Source organism: Haliotis rubra, unplaced genomic scaffold, assembly GCF_003918875.1.
Source record: "Haliotis rubra isolate DU_JTF1 unplaced genomic scaffold, ASM391887v1 Scf20, whole genome shotgun sequence".
In the NCBI taxonomy this organism is placed as follows: domain Eukaryota; kingdom Metazoa; phylum Mollusca; class Gastropoda; order Lepetellida; family Haliotidae; genus Haliotis; species Haliotis rubra.
This window is the reverse complement of record NW_025766003.1, coordinates 723,407-749,831: the sequence shown is the minus strand read 5'-3', so window position 1 is coordinate 749,831 and position 26,425 is coordinate 723,407. Positions and strand designations below refer to the sequence as shown.

General features: G+C 37.9%; 1 protein-coding gene across 1 annotated transcript in view; it reads left to right on the top strand.

The window, feature by feature from the left end:
- The first annotated feature begins 6,182 nt into the window (after positions 1-6,182).
- Positions 6,183-26,425, top strand: part of LOC124275562 — a 36,988-nt gene continuing 16,745 nt past the window's right edge. Inside the window, exons 1-2 of the mRNA XM_046711141.1 lie at positions 6,183-6,318; positions 16,817-17,200. The gene's annotated coding sequence lies outside the window, so the exon portion shown is untranslated. The remainder of the gene's footprint in view (positions 6,319-16,816; positions 17,201-26,425) is intronic.

Sequence of the window (26,425 nt, the reverse complement as noted above, 5' to 3'; positions counted from 1 at the left end):
TTTTAAGTATTTACAACAATATTAATTAATAGAATTCCTAAATGGGTCAACATGCGAGATAAAATTTCTGAATTTCATGCTGGCTTTGGAAAGAATTATTCTACCTCAGATCATATATTTACACTTTATGTACTTTTCCAAAAGACTTTGCCACGACGAAGGCATATATTGTATGTAGCATTTGTAGATTTCAAAAAGATTTTGATTCAGTTAATAGCTCTAAGCTATGGAAATGTCAACGGAAAGTTGGACTGCGAGGGAAAATGTTTCTTATTATAAAAGCAATATATTATAATGTGATGTCATGTATTCGTGACATGGATGGTAAAACAGATTTCTTTGATTGTCCTTTGGGGTTAAGTCAAGGCTGTATTTTGAGTCCGATCTTATTTTCATTTTTCATTAATGAATTATATTTTGAAATAGCTTCAAATGGTTAACACGGTATCCAAATGTTTCCAGACCGAATTGAAATTTTGATGTTACTTTTTGCAGACGATGTCATTTTAGTGTCAGATACTGTTATCAGTCTTCAAAGACTACTAATTATTCTAAATGCATACACAAAGGAACTGGACGTATCAGTGAATCTAGAAAAAAACTAAAAATTGTGATCGTTAATAAAGGTGTTCCAATCGCTGAAAGAAATATGGTTATTTGTTGAACAGTTAGTCAGTATAGTCGATCATTATCCATATTTAGGAATCTGTCACACACAATGAAGTTGAACAAATGTGTCCACGATATATCAGTGGGTGCAAAGAAAGCTTTAATAAGTCAGACAGACAGACATTTTATTCCAGTACCAAGGCCATTGGCCCAAAATACAGTCATGGATTAACTTTCACAATCTGCGCATAAATACACAGTAGAGTCCATGAATTATTCCCTGCAAGAGTTGTCATGCATATGGATTTACATGTCACACACCTCATTTCACATGTAAGGGCAATTCTAAGTTTATACACCTTAAGTAGGAACTGACCAATATCATAGACAACACTACATTTATCTGATGCCATAATATTTATAAAAGACTGATGTGATACTGATGTCACATGTTTGAAAATGTATGAGCTTCTTAAGGTTGCATATTGTTTACACACAAATAATATATGGTATTCGTCTTACACAAAAGATAATCCTTCTTTAAGGCAAAAAGGGCAGAATCGCCTTAAATATTCAGTACCATCATAACGGCCTGTTTCTACTGCTAGTCCATAATTACAACATCTGAATCTTGCGATGGCAGACCTAATACAAATAGGAAAATCTGATGATAAACACAATTCAACATTTTATAATTATTTAAACTGCTTGTAGTATTGTGTCTTTGATAAAACACCCAAATTCTGAGTCCAAGTTTTGATGGAAATTATTAAACAGCCTTTGCTTAAATGCTGAAATAATGGTATCGAGGTGCCCTACATCTTGTGCAACCCAAGCAATTCCAAAGCCAAGTCTAAACAAAATGTTTTGGAAATGTGTAACCCAATTTGTTCTTCCACCTTCATCTTGTGACAGCAACATATTATAGCATTGCAAAGGCAGCCTATTTTCGTTTATATTAATAAGTTTCGGCCAGTACTGAACCCCTCTAGTCATATAGATATACTGAAGTATATAAGTGTAATGTATATTTCCACAAAGTTGGAAGTTTCAACGATGCTACCTAGTATATTCTTTAGCTCTTTGATACCCAGATACAACCAATTTTACCATATGGCTCTGAAGTAATGGGATTTCAGCGTTATAATATTAACTGTTTAGAGAATGTTCACTTATTAACATGGAGAAGATTCCTTTGTGTTGGATTCTCCAACCCAAATTGTATGGTGTATGATGAATTTGGTGGATACATATTATATGTTAATTCTCAAATTAAATGTTTAAAATTCTGGTTCAAAATTCTTCAAATGCACGAACAACGTCTCCCCAAAACAGCTTATAACATTTAGATAACATGGGAAAAACTACATGGGTATCGTATATAAGGAATCTTCTATTTTCCCATGGTTTTGGATTTATAGGGTTATGTCAGTCAGTTGGAAGTGTATACATCGGCTTGGTTAATGACACCTATATGTAAAAAAGGAAGAAAACTTTCCATTGAAAACCGAATTATGTCAATTATGCGATATAGAAAGCTTTCGTTTGTATTTTAACAACAAAGAACGAATTATCTCATATAATAAACATTTTACTATATATTAAACCTGGAATACCCAAAAGACATGAAACAGTGAGGTACTATACCAGAGTCAAGAGAGTTGTTGATCACAGACCATGCTGCTGTCGTCACTACCGGTAATAACCACGTTGGCACTGCATCAAGTTGGCACGATTTGCATGGGGCCTCCTGAACAAGCTGAATGAAATCTGATCCACAGATTTGGTAGAAATGATAAAGTCCTAAACCGTGAAATTTACTGTCATACATCAAAGGGTCCTGATGTGATTGTTGTCTGGTAATGTCCGACACTATCTTGTCAACTTTGTTGGTAAAGAACTCAACAAAGTGTTAGCCTGATGTTTGGATTCTGACTCACTTCGGTCAGCAGTCATCACCTTCACCTCGGTCAACTTCTTGACCATGGAAAACAACTGTTTGGAGTTGTGCTTATTTTGACTAATACTGTCTTTGATGTGGACTAACTTGGATTTATTAACAATCTCATTAACTGTATTACGAGCATGCTGGAATATTTGCCTGTGAACTTCCAGTTTGGTACTTCGCCTGGTCTTTTCTGCCCGACGCCGTTCATGTTTTGCTTTGAGAATATCCTTAGTAATCCAAACTGATTTTGGTCGTATGACAATTCTTGCACTTTTCTTTGGAGCATGAAGATCAAGAACTTCAGACAATACATCGTTGTATGCTGTAGGCTTGTTATCCACAATGTGTGCACCTGTTGACCTGGAATCTAAAACTGGTCTGCTCAAGAAACACTCACTGACGTCAGTGACAAATCTGTCGACATCAATGTCACGTGTCTTCCGGTATGTAACACATTTCCGTAATGGTCCAGACTTCTGTAGATTAAGGGAGGTAAACACACTAAAGTGATCAGAGAGGCCATGATCAACGACGTCTACTGACGAAACTATGACGTCATCTGACTTGGTGATGACGAGATCAAGTGTATGGCCACCTTATGTGTGGGTGAAGATACATGTTGCTATATACCCCAGTTTGGTTTAGATTGTCTGTAGGCCTACTGTCCTGCTTATTCCTTATATCGTCTCGTTGTGAAAAAAATACTGTTTGGAACAATGATGAGAGCAACTAATATGCTCCCAGACAACTCCCAAATATTACAAAGACTATTACATTCCTCCTGCATACTGCCAACTCATCAAAGATCACCATCAGTCATAATCCCATTGTGTATATTACAGGCGTCACTATCCCTTTGATCATACTGTAGACTTCGCGTGCTAACCCTCCCATCTACCTAAGCTATGCGTTGTCATTGTTACAGGCCTCCCTGAGTGAGTGAGTGAGTGAGTGAGTGAGTGAGTGAGTGAGTGAGTGAGTAAGCAGATATTTTATTTGCGTGTCACGCAGTATACATATATATAGACATACAAAACAGGTCAGATTAACATATTAGACTGGTGGACGAAAAACAACGAGCAAATGACTTCATAGTCTAAGAAAGATAATCGATCGATGCTCATGCTGTTGATCACTGGATTGTCTGGTCCAGACTCGAATATTTACAAACCGCCGCCATATAGCTGTAATATTGCTGAGTGCGGCGTAAAACTCACTCACTCACTAAGAAAGATAATCATATCATTTGCATCAAAATTTGATATGGACATGTTATTATTTATGTTGACAGCTTCAAACAGAATGTAACTTAAATATTGGTACAGCTGTTTGAAGCTTTGAGACACTTTTGCGTCAACTCGCCTTTGTATGATTGTACTTGGATCCTCTGCGTTGTATTTGTCTTATAATACAAAACTGTGTGCATGAACTGCTAGCTGCGCTTCCTTATGTTACATAACGTTATAGTGATGTCCCAGAAAGGTTACACATGAACACTGATAGATTAAAATACGTACATTTGATGGACAGATGTAGGCTTCAGGCCATCCATTAGGACCTAATATATATGCTTGTGTAACTCTCAGACATGCATAGGAACAGATAGATTGCTGACTTATCACACATCATACTCTTATTGCGTGCGTGCGTGCGCGAGTGCGTGCCTGTATGTGTGTGTGTGTGTGTGTGTGTGTGTGCGTGCGTGCGTGCGTGCGTGCGTGCGTGCGTGCGTGAGGGCACTTTCTTTCTGTCTCGGGGCCCAGTAATCTACTGTTTTGTTCATTTAACATGTAACCATAACATGCAAAAAGATTTCCTGCTTTACGTATCCAACCCACAGTGTGCGTCCAGGTCCCTTCACTGGACACTCAGTGAAGGGAGCAATATCATATCATTCTCAACTTCCTGCGAAACATGTAGCAGAGAACCACATGCTTCTTACACTTAACTCCAACAAGAACTATTGACGTGTTGTAAATATTCGATTATCAGCTCCGCCATTGTCCGAGAGGTTGAGTACATAATAACATGTGTAAATCTGTAAATTGTTTTGTATTTGTTTCATTTATTTAATTATTTATTTTAATTATTTTGTATAACACAAACTACTATCATAAAGAAACGGTTATGACGTTTGAGTCATATGATATTCAGTCCAAATCCTCAGTTTAACACTCACCCATGCCTGTTCTTCACACCACACACGACCCGCCCACTTGGAGATTTACACACAAACCTGAAGGCGTATTAAATACTCGGGTGTGTCATCTGCCGGGAGAAGGGGACGGTCGGTGGTGTGGAACCCATTTCGGGCCATGGCGAAAATTGTTCAGACGCATATATACTGACTGACTGACTGAGTTTAGTTTTACGCCGCTTTTAGCAATATTCCACGGCGGGGGACACCAGAAATGGGCTTCACACATTGTGCCCATATGGGGAATCGAACCCGGGTCTTCGGCGTGACGAGCCAACGCTTTAACCACTAGGCTACCCCACCGCCCACGCATATATACGCATATAGATGCATATATATGTACGCCTGCACCCACACTAGCATATCCGTACTTCGACAGCACTTCGGTATGTCGTCTGCCGGGAGAAGGGGGCGGTCGGTGGTGTGGAGCCCTTTTCGGTTCATGGCGAAATTTTTCAAATATGTTTAAACTTAAAATTTAATAAAGGGGTTTCACATAATGGTCAGTTAGCATGAACAGGGTGTATGATAGATGACAGTGCACAGGCCCTGCACACACGCATACATATGTACGCATGCACGCACACTCGCACAACACACACTTCCACAGCGCTTATATTTTGTCTGACGCTCGGCATAAACGACGAAAGCAGGAACTATAGCTACCTAGTCAGCATAGATACACTATTCATGTTTAGCTGTGGTATGGGTCAATAATCACGAACCTAACGTCACTTCATACACCCACACACCAATACATGTCACTCAAACGCGATCACATTAGTATTCAAAGGCAGACACAATTGCGCTGTGTTGTTCATTTCATTTATATGCAGTTAACAATATCATCACATCCCAAAAGTCGAATTAAATATGTATAGTGCACATTATATCGGACACAAGGTATACATTCAAATACATACTGGCGCGGCATTCTGATGGTTTAAATCCTGAGCTCTTGAAACAACTCGGGATCCAATCACCTTATAAATATTTTCCACGACGACTGTCGATAATGTGTTACAGCGAGCCTCTACACCTATCTACATTCGTCATAGCATTCACTGGCTTGTATTCATACTGAAGTTTACATGAGATTAACATGCATGCCCACCCTGTAAGACTTATCGTACGAAATATTTAAGTTGCACCCACCCCAACTCCCACCCCAACCCCACCCCACCCCACACCCCACTCAAGGAAAACATTGACAGTCAGCGAAAGACGATAGTGAGGACACTATGAATTTACCCTATCGTCTATTTTACTGATTTCATTTCTGAAAGTCGGCTCAATATCGAAATTAATCGAAACCGGCAAATGTAGCGTGCAGCCTGGTCGATCTACAGCACCAAAGACAAACGGGGCTCGCAAAAGGTGTGTGCCGGCAGGGGGCGTGTCTGACATGCCCTCGATTCGAGGCAATGAGTCCAAAGGTCAAGGTCTTTACATGACACAGATGTGACGACAATGTGATAAGGGCTAACTGACACACTGTAGCTCAGGTTATGCTGTTCGCACTTGCCTTCAAACACACCTGTGCGCCAGTCATGTCAGGTGGAAGGTAAGACCTATTGTCCTTGTAATAACACTCAATAACATTTAGACGTATGTTGATGTGTATATTTCCGTTGTGTATGTTCAACATAGATATGAGACAATGTCACCAAGCGAATCGGACATGTCGGCGATATATTTCCCTTAACACATATATGTACAGTGCACAGAACTTCGTGGCAGAGAAACATATATTTGCAGACAGCCTCTGTTTTAAATAGCAGGTGTCATTGTCGTTTATTTCCTTAGACATTCGTCACCACCACCAATATATTGTTAGTTTATTAATGCGAGATCAATGTCATTATTTTCATAGTTTTGTGAAGCTCTGTCACGGGATGATTTTCGTACATTCGTTAATGTTAATCTGTTTATGCTAATGGGCTTTATTGCTGAAGAGTAGATACCCGATTCAACTAGATTATGACACATAACAAGCATTGAGACATTCTTGTTTTATTTATTTATGATAGTCAATCAGCGTGTGTTTTTGTTTTTATTCATATCAACTACACAATGTAAAGGACAATGTGAACCTAACTTAAAATAATTACTCATATTTCACAGCAATTCACTTTATAACATTCATTAAACTGCAGAAATTGTCAAAGATAATTTGTGGTAACTGTTTTCACCCTGCTGTCAGTGTCAATATATTAGTGTATGGTTTAGTCACGTGATTGTTTTCTCTAAGTTATTGTTTTTAGCCGATGCTGTGTCGTATAGAACCAAACCGTTTCCGCTTATCTTCAAGTAGATCATATCCCTATCCACAAACACTACCAACAAAATGAGCTGAGCAAATGTACACTTATAACAGGTACATTATACGCAGACAGGTAAACGCTATACGCAGACAGGTAAACGCAATGGGTATTTCAATACAACTCAGACAAGATAAGCAGGACAAGCACACACATATATAATAAATATGATTTTGATATCCTGCATTTTATATATATATTGAAACATTCAGCATGATAAACAAAAGCATACCTTGTACGATAAAGACTTCATTATATTTTTATTATCAGCACAAAATACACCAATATTGATGGCCTTTAATCAATATATATTCGGCTTATGTTGTCAGAGTTGTATCCTATTGTTTATGATACTAAATGTTCATGTGTATGTCATATTACCATCAAATAGGTGACAAATATCAGTTTGTAATTAAAACATTAATGTTATACATAAAATAATTACACAGAGGTTAACGACGATCGATATTCATGTATTTTGTCTTGATAACAAAATGAATCAGTATAGTGAGCGAGTATAGTTTTACGCCGCTTTTAGCAATATTCCAGCAATATCACGGTGGGTAACACCAGATATGAATACCATAAGGAAGATCTCGTTATTGTACAGTGTGTAATCCGATACGAGGATAGTGTTAAAATCGAGAGATATATATTTTCACCAAATATACTTATTTGTTTCAAACATATTATGAGCCTCGAACTATTTGAATATATCCAAGTTTGTCAATGGTAGGCAACGTGTGCACTTCATGCTAGTTCATAAAGAGGCGACTAAGGAGATCTGGTATTTTTAATGCATGTCATTGCATCCAAATTGCTCATTAAATAATAAAAGACAATGTCAAGAGATTAACATGGAAGCAATTAGCAATGATCACTCGTGTATGAACTGATCTCTAAAACGAAACACATTACACACTATAGGCATATAATTTTAACTATTAACTAGGTAAGCAGTTTTTGGTGGATGCTAATACCTATTTGTGTCCCATGTGAATAAATTTCGCTATTTAATCATCGGAATGTTATGCGCCAAGGGAAATAATAAGTAGAATATAACAATCTAATCCAAATATGAACCATAGATGGAGTATGAAATATACGTGATTAAACATGTCCTTTCCATTGTTTGATTTACAAAGATTGCTTTGTACACCTTATAGTTTCTATATATTTAAACTTTCTAATCAATTTCATGGGACTGCATTCAGCAGAATATGAGGAAGCACTGCAGGGCTAAAACACAATTATTCTAATTATTTGTTCAGAAAAGTGTCTTGTACATTGACTAATGAAAACACCTTGTAGTTAAACACCTTATACCATCACTGTCAGATGTCATATATGATCTCATACAATGTACTCTAATGATTGTGGACAGAACTCTGCTGTCTTCATAGTGTTAAAATGGTAAGATTATATTTGTTGTCAAAATGTAGGTATTTGTTTAAAACATAAGCTTAAACTAATTGAATATGTCCCAATTTGTCAATGTGTGAAGCCCATTTCTGGTGTCCCCCGCCGTGATGTTGCTGGAATATTGCTAAAAGCGGCGTAAAACCAAACTCAGTCAGTCAGTCAATGGTACAATGTGTGCATTTCACGTTAGTTCGTATTAGAGGCGACCGAGGGATCCGGTGGTTTCGTAATGTATGCCACTGCATCCACATTGCATGGTTCGATGCTCATGATGTCGATCCGTGGACGCTATGGTACGGAGTTGTTTTTGTACAAATAGTCGTGATGCAGCTGGAATGTGTCGTTTTTAAGCAAACAAACAATCGAAGTAGTCAGTGTGATGTAGAATTATTAATTGCTTACTGTCGCCTAGTAGTAGTAAGTAGTAACATAATGTAAGTAGTAAGTATATGACTATGTATATTTGAAAGTTGAAAGACTAAAATGAATTTGGTTATGACGATATTACTTAATCATTAACAATACTTTGCTTGGTCCCTTGTGTCAAGGATACATGACGAAACTTTATATGCGGGGTAGGTTGGGTGAACCAGTGGTTACCGAGTTCCCTCGTCAAGCCGAAGGTCCCAATTCGATAACTTAAATGGGTCACTCATTTCTTCACTCGCTCATTCTCCCTGTCATCCCTCCCTCCCCACTCAGCCATTCAGTCACTCACCCACTCACCCACTCACATTCAAAATACACTGGGTTGGTAAGAGGCTACAACTGAAAACGTTGATAAGGTCGGCGCCATCTTTCCTTCGTATAACTTTGTTTTCTGGAAAGAAATCGAATGTCCTCTCCTGGAAAAGGCTTTTCAATACATGGTATTTATATTTCAATTTCTGTTCAAACAGGCTATTGGAGAGTCGCCTACACACCTTTCATATAGCCGCTCCTTAAAATTTACTGCATTTGCGCGTTTTATTTTAAAATCAGGTGTGAAAATGTTCCATCTCAAAATAAACTGCACATATTTCTTATGGAAAGTGTTTCATCGCACCTTCATTTACAGATGATGTAGGTGCGAGTTAGTAGTCATGGTCACAATGGAAAGCTCATTTTGTTCGAAGCATATACGTGTATTTACTCATATTATAAAACATCTGATCCATTACATTGATAATTTGAAATCGACCAGTATTGGTGTGTGTTCATCACAACTGTCTTGTTAAAACGTAGGAGGGTATCTGAATGTTAGGTTAATGACAATTTAAAGACGAGTTGAGAAGTGACTGTTCAATTCCAATGCATGCGTCTTTAATAGGGCGATGTACTAATGGACATTTTGGCATTTGAAAAGCTTGGGTCTATTTAATTACCGATGCATCAGTCTCGCCAACAAAAATCCCTTTTCATGTAATGTAAATGGTTTTATATTAAAGCTGTGTTAGAAACAGCATGTGGTAGAAGAGTATTAACTTTAGTGATAATAAATAATCTGCGCTTTTAACACTGCACAACAGAGACGTCATTAGCTGAGTGCAAATGTTGAAGTAGAGTGATCACTTTGTACATGGGTTGTTCTCTGAAGCGAAACACATTACATACTATAGGTATATAATTTAGTATATACTATAGGTATATAATTTAGTATATAGTATAGGTATATAATTTAGTATACACTATAGGTATATAATCTAGTATATACTATAGATATATAATTTGGTATATAGTATAGATATATGAATTAGTATATATTATAGGTATACTTGTAATAAGTAAGCGGTTTTTGATGGATGCAAATACCTTTTTATACTCCATGTGAATACATTTCGCTATTTAATCATTGGATTTTATAGATTTGATCTTTTCAGATTTACTCCTTGATGAATATTAAGAGCAAAGGGAAATAAGAAGTAGAATGTGACAATCTAATCTATACCACAACTGAAATGTTAAATATCCATAATTATCCTTTCTGTCGGTGATTTACGGAGTTTGCTCTGTTTGTATGGGGAGTTTCATTTCTTTTAAACATTCTAATCCATACGCAGTTCACGGGGTTGTATTCAGTCGAAATATCAGGAAATACTGCAAGGCTGTGACACAATTATTCTATATATCTATCCAGAAAAGTGAATTTGTACACTGACTAATGAAGTAATACAGCTGTATAGTTAAACACCTATACAGCTGTATTACTCTCAACACTACTCTGTACAATATGAACATACAAATATTTGTGTACACATGCATAGACTGGTAGGCATGACTAAGGGTAAAGTATGTACATACATATGTTTGACTGACTGACTGACTGAGTTTGGTTTTACGCCGCTTTTAGCAATATTCCAGCAACATCACGGCGGGGGACACCAGAAATGGGCTTCACACATTGTACCCATGTGGGGATTCGAACCCGGGTACATATGTTTGAGTTCACATGTATAGACTAGTAGGTATGCCTGAGGGTATTAATGTATTTTATGAAATAATATATGTATGCATATATTTACTGGTATGCATGACTAAGGGAAAATATGAACATACATATATTTGTGTATACATGTAGACTGGTAGGCATGACTAAGGGTAAAATATGTACATACAGGTATTTGTGTACACTTGTATAGACTGACATACATGACTAAAGGTAAAATATGTGCATACAGATATTTGTGTACACTTGTATAGACTGACATACATGACTAAAGGTAAAATATGTACAACAGATATTTGTGTACACTTGTATAGGCTGACATACATGACTAAAGGTAAAATATGTGAATACAGATATTTGTGTACACATGTATAGACTGATATGCATGACTTAGTGTAAAATATGTGCATACAGATATTTGTGTACACATGTTTAGACTGATATGCATGACTAAGGGTAAAATATGTGCATACATATATTTGAGTATGCATGTATAGCCTGGTATGCATGACTAAAGGGTAAAATTACATACATACATACATATATTTGAGTATGCATGTATAGACTGGTATGCATGACTAAGGGTAAAATATGTACATACATATATTTGAGTATGCATGTATAGACTGGTATACATGACTAAGGGTAAAATATGTACATACATATATTTGAGTATGCATGTATAGACTGGTATGCATGACTAAGGGTAAAATATGAATTAAAATAACATACATATATTTGAGTATGCATGTATAGCCTGGTATGCATGACATTAGGATGTAAAATATGTACATACATATATTTGAGTATGCATGTATAACCTGGTATGCATAACTAAGGGTAAAATATGTACAATACATATATTTGAGTATGCATGTATAGACTGGTATGCATGACTTAGGGTAAAATATGTACATACATATATTTGAGTATGCATGTATAGACTGGTATGCATGACTTAGGGTAAAATATGTACATACATATATTTGAGTATGCATGTATAGACTGGTATGCATGACTAAAGGGTAAAATATGTACATACATATATTTGAGTATGCATGTATAGACTGGTATGCATGACTAAGGGTAAAATATGTACATGCATGTATAGACTGGTATACATGATATGTAAAATATGTACATACATATATTTGATTATGCATGTATAGACTGGTATGCATGACTTAGGGTAAGATATGTACATACATATATTTGAGTATTCATGTATAGCCTGGTATGCATGACTAAGGGTAAAATATGTACATACATATATTTGAGTATGCATGTATAGCCTGGTATGCATGACTAAGGGTAAAATATGTACATACATATATTTGAGTATGCATGTATAGACTGGTATACTTGACTAAGGGTAAAATATGTACATACATATATTTGAGTATGCATGTATAGACTGGTATGCATGACTAAGGGTAAAATATGTACATACATATATTTGAGTATGCATGTATAGCCTGGTATGCATGACTTAGAGTAAAATATGTACATACATATATTTGAGTATGCATGTATAACCTGGTATGCATAACTAAGGGTAAAATATGTACAATTATATATTTGAGTATGCATGTATAGCCTGGTATGCATGACTTAGGGTAAAATATGTACATACATATATTTGAGTATGCATGTATAGCCTGGTATGCATGACTTAGGGTAAAATATGTACAAACATATATTTGAGTATGCATGTATAGACTGGTATACATGACTAAAGGTAAAATATGTACATACATATATTTGAGTATGCATGTATAGACTGGTATACATGACTAAGGGTAAAATATGTGCATACATATATTTGATTATGCATGTATAGACTGGTATGCATGACTTAGGGTAAGATATGTACATACATATATTTGAGTATGCATGTATAGACTGGTATGCATGACTAAGGGTAAAATATGTACATACATATATTTGAGTATGCATGTATAGACTGGTATACATGACTAAGGGTAAAATATGTACATACATATATTTGAGTATGCATGTATACATGACTTAGGGTAAAATATGTACATACATATATTTGAGTATGCATGTATAGACTGGTATGCATGACTTAGGGTAAAATATGTACATACATATATTTGAGTATGCATGTATAGACTTGTATGCATGACTAAGGGTAAAATATGTACATACATATATTTGAGTATGCATGTATACATGACTTAGGGTAAAATATGTACATACATATATTTGAGTATGCATGTATAGCCTGGTATGCATGACTAAGGGTAAAATATGTACATACATATATTTGAGTATGCATGTATAGCCTGGTATGCATGACTAAAGGTAAAATATGTACATACATATATTTGAGTATTCATGTATAGCCTGGTATGCATGACTAAGGGTAAAATATGTACATACATATATTTGAGTATGCATTTATAGCCTGGTATGCATGACTAAGGGTAAAATATGTACATACATATATTTGAGTATGCATGTATAGCCTGGTATGCATGACTAAGGGTAAAATATGTACATACATATATTTGAGTATGCATGTATAGACTGGTATACATGACTAAGGGTAAAATATGTACATACATATATTTGAGTATTCATGTATAGACTGGTATACATGACTTAGAGTAAAATATGTACAATAATATATTTGAGTATGCATGTATAGACTGGTATGCATGACTAAGGGTAAAATATGTACAATAATATGTTTGAGTATGCATGTATAGACTGGTATGCATGACTTAGGGTAAAATATGTACATACATATATTTGAGTATTCATGTATAGACTTGTATGCATGACTATAATAAGATATGTACATACATATATTTGAGTATGCATGTATAGACTTGTATGCATGACTTAAGGTAAAATATGTACATACGTATATTTGAGTATGCATGTATAGACTGGTATACATGACTAAAGGTAAAATATGTACATACAAATATTTGTGTATACTTGTATAGACTGACATGCAAGACTAAAGGTAAAATATGTGCATACAGATATTTGTGTACACATGTTTAGACTAGTAGGCATGTCTGATGGTATTAATGTACTATATGAAATATGTATGTATCCATATAGGCTGGCCAGTAGGCATGATTAGGGGTAAAATATGTACATACATATATGTATAGACTGTGAATACACAATGCCATTTAGAAAGTGGTCAAATGTTACATTTGTTATATTAGGGATTACACCTTCTCAGTGAAGTACAGATTCTAGTACTTTCGTTGGGCTGAGCATCATCCGGGATTCGAAACCACATCCTGAGAGTCAGGCACCTAATCGCCAGCCGTCTAACCCACTCAGCCACCACGGCTTCTACCATGTGTTCGTGAACAGGGTGTGTGTATCCTGCCTTATCATTAGCGCCCGTTACTCATACAATTTGCATTAAACAGAAAAACCGGAAGTCGCAGATCGTAAATGTTCCCCAGTTCAGTGAGTGAGTGAGTGAGTTTGGTTTTACGCCGCTTTTAGCAATATTCCAGGAACATCATGGCGGGGGACACCAGAAATGGGCTTCACACATTGTACCCAAGTAGGGAATCGAACCCGGCCCAGTTCAGTGAAGACCACGAATGTGGTTTGATTCTGACATATATTGAAACACGACAATGTGGATTTAGGATTCGAGATTTGTGGCACGCTTTAGGAAATTCTGCAGAAAGAATTGTAGTCCATTAGAAAACCCCCGTTAAACTGAAGGGCAAACAAATGATTATGGCTACTCCATTTAATTTTATCATGAAGGGAAATAAAAGGGAAAAGCTTTCTGTTGAGGTTAATCCTTTTTACAGGTATAATATCAGCTCGAAATATATTTCAATGCAGACGTATTTAATATATTTCTGTTCAATGTGGCGAGTTACGTCCTTAATATGTACTAGGATCCGCTTATCATGGGTTCGACTCCCACATTAGTCACACTACAAACTGGTAAAACTGATGTTATTTTCTTGGCTCCTACTGCTTGTCTGAATAAGTGTGAGTTGTTTCCGTGCTACGAGCCATAGATCAAATAAGTGTGTCACGTATACAAAACAGTTATTGTTTGTGACCTAGGCAGTTGTGGAACGTCGTTCCACTCTGTGCACTCCATGTCTGGCTGTCTGTGTTTGATTTGTTTTTGCTTTCAGTAATAGAATGCCGCGAAGAATAACAATTTCCATGCTATTAACTTTGATAGGTAAATACAGTATCACACTTTTTCGTCGATAATATATTATCTGTTATTTATTTCTTAACAGCGAGTTATTAAGGGAGATCGGTTTACTAGCAATGGCATTTCAAGGACACAATCGAAGATGACGTCCTCGTTGTTTATGACATCTCAGTTGAGTACATGTAGTTCCATTTGTTGTCGGGAGATTATTATATTTCAACATTTTCTAAGAACAATTAAGATGTGGAATATAGAATTACATACAGCAACTCCGATTTATGTAACAATCGTGAAACGTTGCTTTTTAAACTGCCGAGTCTGGATTTACTCATTGATGTCGCTGCAGCTTGGATATGTAATATTCTTATTCCACAATAAAATTTGCATTGTAAATTAGACTGTTATCATGACGTACCGTACTGGATTTACAACCCGACTTTTAGGAGTGCCAAAATTTAGACAAACGTCAAAGCCCTTACAATACCAGACTGAGACTAATAGCCGCTCTGCGAACACCAGACACTTCTAATACGCGGGGAACATCGGGGGCATTTACCCCGTGGATTATTTCTCAAATATGTCCTTCTGATATCGTGTATTGAGTTAGTGTTTAACTAGTTAATGCATGAGCATTTATTAGGCTTCAATTCAGTTTGATCGATACCGATACAGTGAAAACATCGCTTTAATCAATGTGATGACATATGTTGAAAACATCGCTCTAATCAATTGGATGACATATGTTCAAAAGATGAAAGTACTATGTCGGTCTATCAACCAGCCTATCTAACCAGCTGAACAGTGGGGTGTCCCCACCTGTCAGACATGACATGGCGTTTCAGAGCTCACTGTTTCATCAGGTGACGAACGGAAAGAAGTAACCTTGAAACGTTGTCACAAGCAGTAAATCTATTGTCGTCCATAAAGATGTCATTGTTTCATGTTCTTCATATCTTTGGATGCCTACCAAAAATACGATGTGTGATTAAGTTACATTTCATTACTTCTTTCTTTGTTATCAACGTCACACTCAGCAACATCCCTGTTGTATTACAACACTTTATAAAATGACTGACTGACTGAGTTTAGTTTTACGCCGCTTTTAACATATTCCAGCAATATCACGGCGGGGGACACCAGAAATGGGCTTCACACATTGTGCCCATGTGGGGAATCGAACCCGGGTCTTCGGCGTGACGAGCCAACGCTTTAACCACTAGGCTACCCCACCGCCCAGTTTATAAAATGAAATTCTCCAAAGGCAGTTAGAATTTGGTGTAGTAATACAAAACAAATCTTATGGATAACAACTTCTATGTTTGTATACCACGACCTTTCTTGGCTCGTTCGTGCCCCTATTTAAGGTGGATAGTTATAATTTTCATATCCACCTAAAGAAAGGGCAAGAACCAAGCCCTAAAACGTCGTGTTAAACAAATAAAGAAGTTGTTATCCATAACATTTGTCTTGTATAGTCTGTGAAATGCCAATTCTGACAACACAGTTCCATCAACTAAGTCACTGACCCTGGCTATTCGATTCTGTTAATCATCTCTGTAGATCTACACACTATATTAACAGTAAAACATAATTAATGTGTGACAATTAATCATTCATTCAACCGTTTTAAAGCTTTTTATTCAACGGTTTCCGTTAGACACACACGTGACGAAATATTAGGACAGTTATGATGTTTCATCTTTTTTAGGTTTTTCGACATGCGATACTCGGATGTGTGCAAATAGACATGGCTTCTAAACGAGGAAGAGGACGTGGCCAGAAACAACAGGAGTCCCTAGAGGCAGAACAGACTACCTCGACCCCGCTGTATTCTCCGTATTCAGGATGCAGAGAAGACGGGTCGCACCCAGATTCATTTGACTCGGGTAGTCCTGAAAGTATCGAGGTAGATGCTGTTAATTCTCGTGACAATAGTGGTGAAACACACGGTCCTTCTCACGAAAGGAGTAGGAACGTCAGCTGTAGAGGAGAGAAGATGGGTGTGACGCTGAAGACGTCACTGAAATGTGTTGTGTGCGCCGACAACGCAAGCGGACAATACTTTGGTGCCACTGTATGTTTGCCATGCAAGGTAGGTTAATTTGATGCAGTCTGTAAATGTGTGAAGGGATGTTGATTTACGTCGCAGTCTCCAAGACTCCCGCCTAATCGCGACGGCAATAACGGCTGTCTGATATACGTCGCCGGAAGATTGTCTCATGGCCTCCAGCTGACGTTCAAACAGCCATGCAGTCAGCTACTACTACTGCTGCTTTCCTACAGTACTAGCACAGTATTAATACTAGAAGTGGCAACAGTAGCAGAAGCGGCAGTGGTAGTAGTAGAAGTAGCAGAAACAGTAGTTGTCGTACCCAATCATTTTCGTCAGCTGTGCGGGTTAGGTATTTGAAAGCAGTAATTGAATACATGTTTTTATCATAACAGACGATAGTCGAAATATCTGATTGAGTTACAAGCTGACACACCCGTCGATGGAGTTGTGGGTGCATAAATTGAAAAGCCAATTAGTATGGCTGGATTTACACTACGTCCGATTTTCTCTGAGTTGCGACATGCGTTGCGTCCGAAAAAACGCAAGCAGTACATTTTCCATTTAGACAATACACTAGGTGCGAATTTTGCATGCGTTGCGATCCGAAGCGATTTAGATAGGTAGGCCTCCTATTTTTGACGCAACGCAAATGAACTCGCATGAGGAATTCCCCTGATGACGTCATTCCAATAAGGTATTTCCCCAACATGTTGACAATCAGGTAAAGTTATTTCCTCATCTTTCGATAAAAATACGCGATTCCAATTGCAGACAGGCAGTGTTTTTGATGAGATGTTATTTATAATGTGTTTCTGTGCCTGTCTGTGCATAACATATGCAATAATATGACAAACCTTTGATAAATTTCATTCTCAGAACAAGCTACTTCAAGATGCTTCTAAAAGTCTTATGAAAAATAAAATTGCCCAGATATTTCATGAGGCTCAATTTGGTTCACGTCAACAGAACCCTCAGAACTATGTTCCCCAGAGAAGTCAGTACTGCTCAAATTTTGTATATGTGGAATTTGTAATGCCTGAGTGTATGAGAGAACAATGTTGGTATGAAAGTAAATATTTTCTACATAAGTTTAGTTCAGTATTTCGAAAACACATAAAAGATTGATGTTATTTAATTCCCTAATAATTCCCTTATAAGACGATTATAGGCTCCTTCAAATAATCTTTGTTGGTTTAAGGGATGTACCCACCATCTCCGTGTTCTGTTCTCTTCCTCATGCACAGAAACTGCTAGGATTTTGCCTCCATCTAATATTCATCGTCTTATATCGCAGATGATCGCACCTAGTGTATTGGAAAAAATGCACTCGGTAACGCATGCGTCAAAATATGCGGATGTAATGTAAATCCAGCTAAATGGGGTATGTACTAGATTTACAAACCAATTTTTAGGAGTGTCAAACTTAAGACAAACGCTAAAGTCCATAGTACACAGTGCCGGACTGAGGCAAATAGCCGCTCTGCTAACACCGGACACTTCTACTAAGCGGTAGTAACACGGACATTTAAGTCAGGGAGTTTTGTCTTAGGTATATCTTTGTCTTATATTGTGTATTGAGTTAGTGTTTAACGAGTTAATGCACAAGCATTCACGTGGCTTCAATTCAGTTTGATCGATACCGATATAGTGGCAAAAATCATTCGGATGACATATGGCTGTTTCAAAGGTTGAACAGTGGGGTGTTTCGACCTGTCGGACATGACAGACGTGAGCTAGACATTAATTAAAACAGATACGCGCACCCGAAGCCACTCACAATGACACAACCACCAACGCATATGCAAACACAAACGCAGACAAAAGACACAGGTCCAAGATAATCAAGGTAGACATAACAAGCAGATCGGAACAGGGGTTCGAATTTTTTTTTTCCTCTTCAAACCTGTGTGGGTAATGTGGTTAACCAGATATTTGTCATCACATCACATTGAGGTATAATATTTCTAACAAACTTTTTAAGGACACTTTTAAAAACATTGTGTCCAGATATTCAAGCTGGCACTGTTTACAATGTATTGTGAGCTGACACTTGTGTGACCATTCAGTATTTAGTTTGAACCCTTGGCATCATGTATGCTTAAGTGAATACATTAGAATAAACTATACCTTATGATTACGTCATCTGAAAGGGGGATGGGTAGTGTCTCCAAAACAAGCTCTTTCAGTCAACAGGAAGGGGAAGTCACTTTAACAAGGGATTGTAATTTCAAATTGCTTTTTTTATGAACTTTAATATCTAAGTGTGATTCTAGGGGACTTCTATCAATCTCAAACACACAAAATATTTCTTGCATATTTTGTTTCCTGAAGTTTTTGATGCAATTATTGTAGATTTTGCGTTTTTGAGGGTACCACGATAAAAGGTCAAAGAAAATGGGGATCGTGAGACTGGAACATAGCAAAACCAAATTGCTTGAGCTTGACAGAAATATGTAGAAAAATAAAACATCAAAATAACTGCATTTGTATCGTTTTCTTGGTGATTCTAAATACTTTTTGATCGCCCCTCGTATGTCATTTTTAGAAAAGACGCATCACAAAGACATTGTCACATCCAGCTGTGTAGGTAACTGGCCTTCCTGAGCTTGTGTCAAGCTGGTTATGCAATATATTATACCATGGTTGTTGTTTTTTAAATGCCGAGGAAGTTGTTCTCACTAGTTCACACAGGTAAAAGAATTTGATCAACCAAAATAAGTTCTCAAGTGTCCAGCACTTATGAGAGCATAGATTAGATAAGCAATTTTTCTTCAGACATCTCTACTATGATCAGAATCTCACAAAAGACAAAATATGGATTCCCTGGGGCACAGAAATGATTTGTGTCGCTTTCATATACACGTGTTTATTTATCTTCCAGTGGTCATGTTGACCCGGGGACTTATCGAAAACTTCACCAAACTGTTCAACCGACAGGGGAAAAAAAGTTTGAGGTCACTGAGCTGCAGTTGATTGCAGTCCTCGGGTGGTCTTTCGAGATATCATTAACTCTACCTATGTGTAACATGACGGCAACTTCTATTTCAAACAAAAAGATTCACGTTCTAACTTCTTCCAAACATATGGTTTTATTTCTGGTACCCCTGTGTGTGTAGCTTATAGTAGCAACTCCATTGATATTTGCACATTTTGCGCTTGATAGTGCATCTCTGTTTAATGGTGGTTATAAACACATGCTCAGTATATTACCATCGGAATTACACAATGGACTCTGATTTTAGTTGAGATTTGTCATGGTTATAGACATGGCAGTATCTAATGTATAGAAAGGAGAAAATCACATGTTTAACTCGTTGATTTGGCATCAAACTAATGAAGAGGTTTTCTATCATATCTGCATGGTTAAATAATATATGTTTAATTAAATTAAGATATTCTATTTACAGTTTGTGTATGTACATGATTTGGACATAGACCTATTTATAAGTTTATGTATGTAAATGGTCAGGTAAGATGATTCAGGTCCATTTGGCAACCAAAAACTAAACTTGAAAAGAAAGTATTTCAGATGATAAAACACCTTATATGGTTTTCAATTTGTTGGTGGGTCTAAGTTTCCTAATTTTATCATGAACATGAACTTGAACAGGTTAAAACGGAATAGGATTATACTATTGCTGTACTTAGGGACAGCTGTGCGGAGTTGAGGAAAGCCAAAATGCATACAGTTTTTGAGCAATGGAAAATACAATATATATTCTGGCAGTAACCCATCACACATGCCAATGACTAGACTAACAACTAGTCTCTGAAATGAACATATTTTACATAATAAAACAGTTCATAATGAAAGAAATAAAACATTATGAAAAGGAGCTGTGAGACTTTCTTCATTCCTGATTCTGTGGATATCTTGGACTTATTAGACTTGAATGGGCTTTCTTGGATATGTTTGTTTCAGGCTAAGTGACCACGAACAACAGACACATCACACATGATAAGAATAACCTGATAAAGTGAGAGGACTTGTTACAGCTGTCTATTGTGTACATTCACCAACAGTTTTTTTGTTGTTGTTGTTCTGATGTTCAGATAAGGTGTCCTAGGGCCAGGTTGTTACACGAACGAACGGGAGAACGAGGTAGCTTCGTTTTTTAACTATCTCCAGTCCTTAAGACATGTTATTCTATTTCAAAGCTGTTTTATTCTTATTTTTATATACAAATATACAACTGAGCATTTTGAAAACGGATGGGATACGATAACATTGAATGTATTTTGTAACGTCACCTCGATCTAAATTCTTAATGATAGCATACAGTTCATGAACAATAGGCATATTTTAATGACAGGGCATTTTAGAGCAAGACATGGAATAGTGGATGTAAAAAATACAAAACACAGTCTTTGATATCGATATCGTTTCCTAAATACGTACATAACATAAGCTACTCATTTCATTTCATTTTAAGTGATGATGAAGCTAAATGAGGGACTGGTTATTTTTTTCTGGGGAAGGGGAGTCAGTAAATACTAACGCTGAGAAAGATGGCGTCGACTACATTTATGATTTACCCAAGCGAAGCTTGTTGTGTTGGGATCGCATGACAACATGACAGTTCTAACATACAAATTAAGAAAAAAAGCATTATTGAATATTATTAGATGCTGTTCGTTTGTATGGAGAGGGGTCATGAAAACTGTTACAAGTATTTTGGGGGAATTAATAATTTCGCCCAGTCTCAACACACCCTACCCCACTTGACCTATTTTCAATGACCTCCCTCAGTACGACATGCAGAGACCAAGTACATGGCATCGTTTGAAACAAGATGAACTATAGTAAAAACCTTTATATATTTTGCTCTCTACATATTCTAGATGTGCTTGATGAGTCTGTATGGGGCTCTGGCTGGTTGCATTCTCGTCTGCACTGACTGATCGACGACAAACCAGTTTCAACTAAACCGGTTCTCGAATGTCCTTCACATTGATCGGCAGACATTCCAGTCAAAAGAACGGAGTCAATTTATACGAGAAAAGTAGGTCATCCCGTGTGCTGATACCAATTGCTATTGACAACCGTGGTAGGATGACCAGCAGGCTAATTATAGGTGGATCAAAGGTAAAATACAAATGAAAACATCCATATATAGCAATTAGGCTCTGTGGGCGTGATTAGCGACGATGAGAGGACTCGTGGATTGACACTAGGAATAAACGGCTCATGCTCAGTGCATGACGCAATATTGTGCAATCTCTCTCTCTCTCTCTCTCTCTCTCTCTCTCTCTCTCTCTCTCTCTCTCTCTCTCTCTCTCTCTCTCTCTCTCTCTCTCTCTCTCTCTCTCTCTCTCTCTCTCTCTCTCTCTCTCTCTCTCAGGGATTTAGCATTGTTCAAGTGCCACCCCTCACTCTCCGAATGTATGAGGGATTTAACTGTGAAACATTGAGATGCCAACCAAACCACATACATCTTCTGAACGTATCACTAAAGTTCAGTTTTATCTTATCTTATCCCCTGCCACAGTTACGGCCTTTGTTCCATTGCATTCAAGTTAGTGCATGCTTTAAAAATGGGGTCTAAAAGTTTTCTAAAAAACTATTCAAGTTAGAGACAGCAAATATTACATAAGTATACTGACGTTACTGGTCGCGATCTTAAATGATTCATTACAGAGATATGCTCCGTGCATTTTGATCGATGTTGGAATGGGTTTCTCAAAATATAGACCTGACATTTGTGTTTACATTGCATAACATTTACTTACATATGATTCAATACTATACTCTGAAAAAAATATATGAAAATTGTGGTTTTTTAGAAAACTCTTACACAAATAAACAACAGTTACTGAAGGTGATCTGTTCTCACAATCTCACAATCTTGTATCCCCCCTCCTCACCAGCGTTCCATGGAACCAGTCAGATTGGCCTGGGGAACGTTCACCCACTCTTTCTGTTGTGCTTGTGCCAACTGTTGGAGGTTCTGTGTCAGTTGCTGATTTAATCGCAGATGTTGATCAAGTGCATCCCGTAAGTGTTTGATGGGTATAGATCGGGATGCTGTGTTTCCTTAAAAAGGCCGTTGTCATACTTGCCGTGCCGTGCCGTGTCATGTCGAAGAATGGTGTTTGTTTGTCGCATAATGAGAAACGACGTTTGCTTGTTGCATAATGTACAGAATAACGTGTAACATCTGTGTAACGCTGTGCCGTTAATTCGCTTTTGACGTGTATCAAATCTGTTCTACTGGTGTGGGAGATAGCGGCCCACATAATTACACCTCTACACCAAACCTGCCCACTTCCTGTATGTAGTTCGAATATAACCTTCCCCGCGACGTCTTCTGCCTGCATGGGGAAGCGTAAAAGACATGACTTGTGACCAAACCGATCGCTGTTGTGGCCATACGCTATGTCCTTGACACCATTGACGTCGCAGCCGACGATGCTGATTAGTCGGAATGACGCATCGAACTGGTCGTCTGAATCCGTATGAATCTGTCCAGCGCTGCACTTGTGACACGTGGTCGTTCGGATCTGGGTAGGTCAAGTGTTGATCCCTGCGTGTGAGAACGGTTCCATATAGTCGTTTAATAGTGCATGGTGAGACGTGGAAGAGACTCCCACTTTCGTGATATGTTTTGGCCGTACTCTAATTCAACTGCACAAATCGCTCCCGATGCATTCAGACATACGAAATTCCTGTTTGGTATTCATTTTGAATGAATATAACCAAACTCCGTCAGATATATCAATTTTCCTACGTTAGCATTTCTATTCTTTTGCAGAGTATATGTAACAAATATAATGTGCGACCATAACGGGGAAAGACATAATACTGTTTGCTTGTTGCTTTTCCTAACGACCAGAGAGGGCAGTAAGGTAGCCTAGTGGTTAAAGTGTTCGCTCGCCACGCTGAAGACCTGGATTCGATTCCCCATGTGTACAATGTGTGAAGCCCATTTTTGGGGCCCTGTCGTGATATTGCGGGAATATTGCTCACCATACACGGCATAAAACCATGTTCACTCACTCTTACCGACCAGATGACATCACTGATCTTCAATGATCAGTTCTAAATTCAAAGATCCGGGTTAGAATTGATCTTCAGTAACCCATGCTTGTCGTAAGAGGTGACTATCGGGATCGGGTGGTCAGGCTCGCTGACTGGGTCGACACATGTCATCGTGTCCTAATTACGTAGATCGACGCTTATTGATCACTGGATTGTCTGGTCCAGACTGGATTTTTTAAGAGACCGCCGGAATATTGCTGTAATATTGCTGAGTGCGGCGTAAAAGTGAATTCACTCATTCACCGATGGAATCTGCGTCGCCACATAATCGAGACTGATAATTGTCTGGCGTTTATGTTGGATATGTTATGGTGCAGTCTTGATGCGGCGACCACCATGTATGAGGACAGATTATTTATTACGAACCCTGACCCAAGTCCCGATGGTGACCCATAAAAGCGTAACCTCAATAACAGAGTAAGCAGTAGATATTGCACAACAACAACCGATTTAAGTAGGAGCGATTGCACTAAGGTCACACTGACAGTGTTATCAGCGTTAGGTAATGTAATGCGGTTTTCGTCCGTCTCCCCTCAGTGTTTTGGTTGTACTTGTACCACAGGTCGCAACTATCGGTTATTGTCTTTTGTTACTCTGATTTGCATCTTTTGAAAGTTAACATATCACGAAAGCACAATCTTATCAATTCCTGCAATTTCACGGCGAGGACACCAGAAACTGGCTTCGCGGATTGTACCCATATGGGAAATCAAACCCGGGCCTTCTGCTTGACGAGGCAAGGCTCCACATCACATGATTTCAACGTGAAATTGGGACACGTTTTCTCAAAATCTTTCCAAGGTCGAAAACTCTATTTACAATTCTACTGGTCATGACCCAAAATGAACGCGGAAACTGGTGTCTTAAATGAATTTTGTACAGAGTTACGGCCCTTCTTACATTTCAGGACCCATGAAGATCCGCGGTAGAATGGGTCTTCAGCAACCCATGCTTGCCACAAAAGGCGACTATGCTTGTAAGAGGCGACTAACTTGGTTAACACATGTCATCGGTTCCCAATTGCCCAGATCGATGCTCATGCTGTTGATCACTGGATTGTCTGGTCCAGACTCGATTATTTACAGACCGCCGCCATATAGCTGCAATATTGCTGAGTGCGGCGTAAAACTAAACTCACTCACTCACTCTTATATTTCAGCGTAATGCCCACTGTCTGAAATGGGGACACACGTTTTCTCAGCAGCTGTCTTAGAGGACTCCTATTTTACACACTGATGTTGCTGGTCACGATATATCAGCTAATGTTTCGGGCATTCGGTACGCAGGGTATCAGTCTCGATTAGATTAAAATTGTTTGTGTACTAAGATCTTGGTCCAGATCTCGGACGTAATCATTGACCTTTCACCTGCCTCTGCCTATCATGTTCAGGACCGCCTCTGTGGTCCCGTGGATAGAGTGTATGTCCGTAGACTAGTGGGTCCTGGTTCACATCACCCCAACATGCAATGTAATGCTTGTTTCCCTGCCTGGTTCCCTGCAATAAGGGGACAAAACAAAACCAAGGGCCACTTGTCATGGGTGAATATTTAGTCATCTCTGTTTTGTCTTTACAGAGTCTTTACGAAAGAACATTTCAAAGAGAAATTAATCGTAGTTTAATGAAACAGTCAGGGGTATCAAAAAAATGACAAGAGACAGATCACCCGGAAACAGAGAAACATCATGATACATTGCATATGTTTTCATGGATGGATGGATGGATGGATGGATCAGTGAGTGATATAGTGATAGTGATATACCCCTGAAGCTTAAGCAAAAACACTTCAAGCAAAATGTCCTTGTCCTTGACCCAAGAAGATATTTCTATTTTTTAATAAAATCAGATCAGCAAGAGTGAGTGAGTGAGTGAGTTTAGTTTTAAGCCGCACTCAGCAATATTCCAGCTATATGGCGGCGGTCTGTAAATAATCGAGTCTGGACCAGACAATCCAGTGATCAACAGCATGATCATCGATCTGCGCAACTGGGAATCGATGACATGTGTAAACCAAGTCAGCGAGCCTGACCACCCGATCCCGTTAGTCGCCTCTTACAGATCAGCAAGAAGTAGAACACCACTTACAGAATTTGCTACTTCGTTTAAGATGAACTTGAAATGAAAATTATCAGCATTATAACATATACTTGTAGAGCAGAATGGAAACCCGTGAAACGCTAAGTAGGACAATGTGTATCCGTGTCTTTTACGATAAGGCGGTTAATG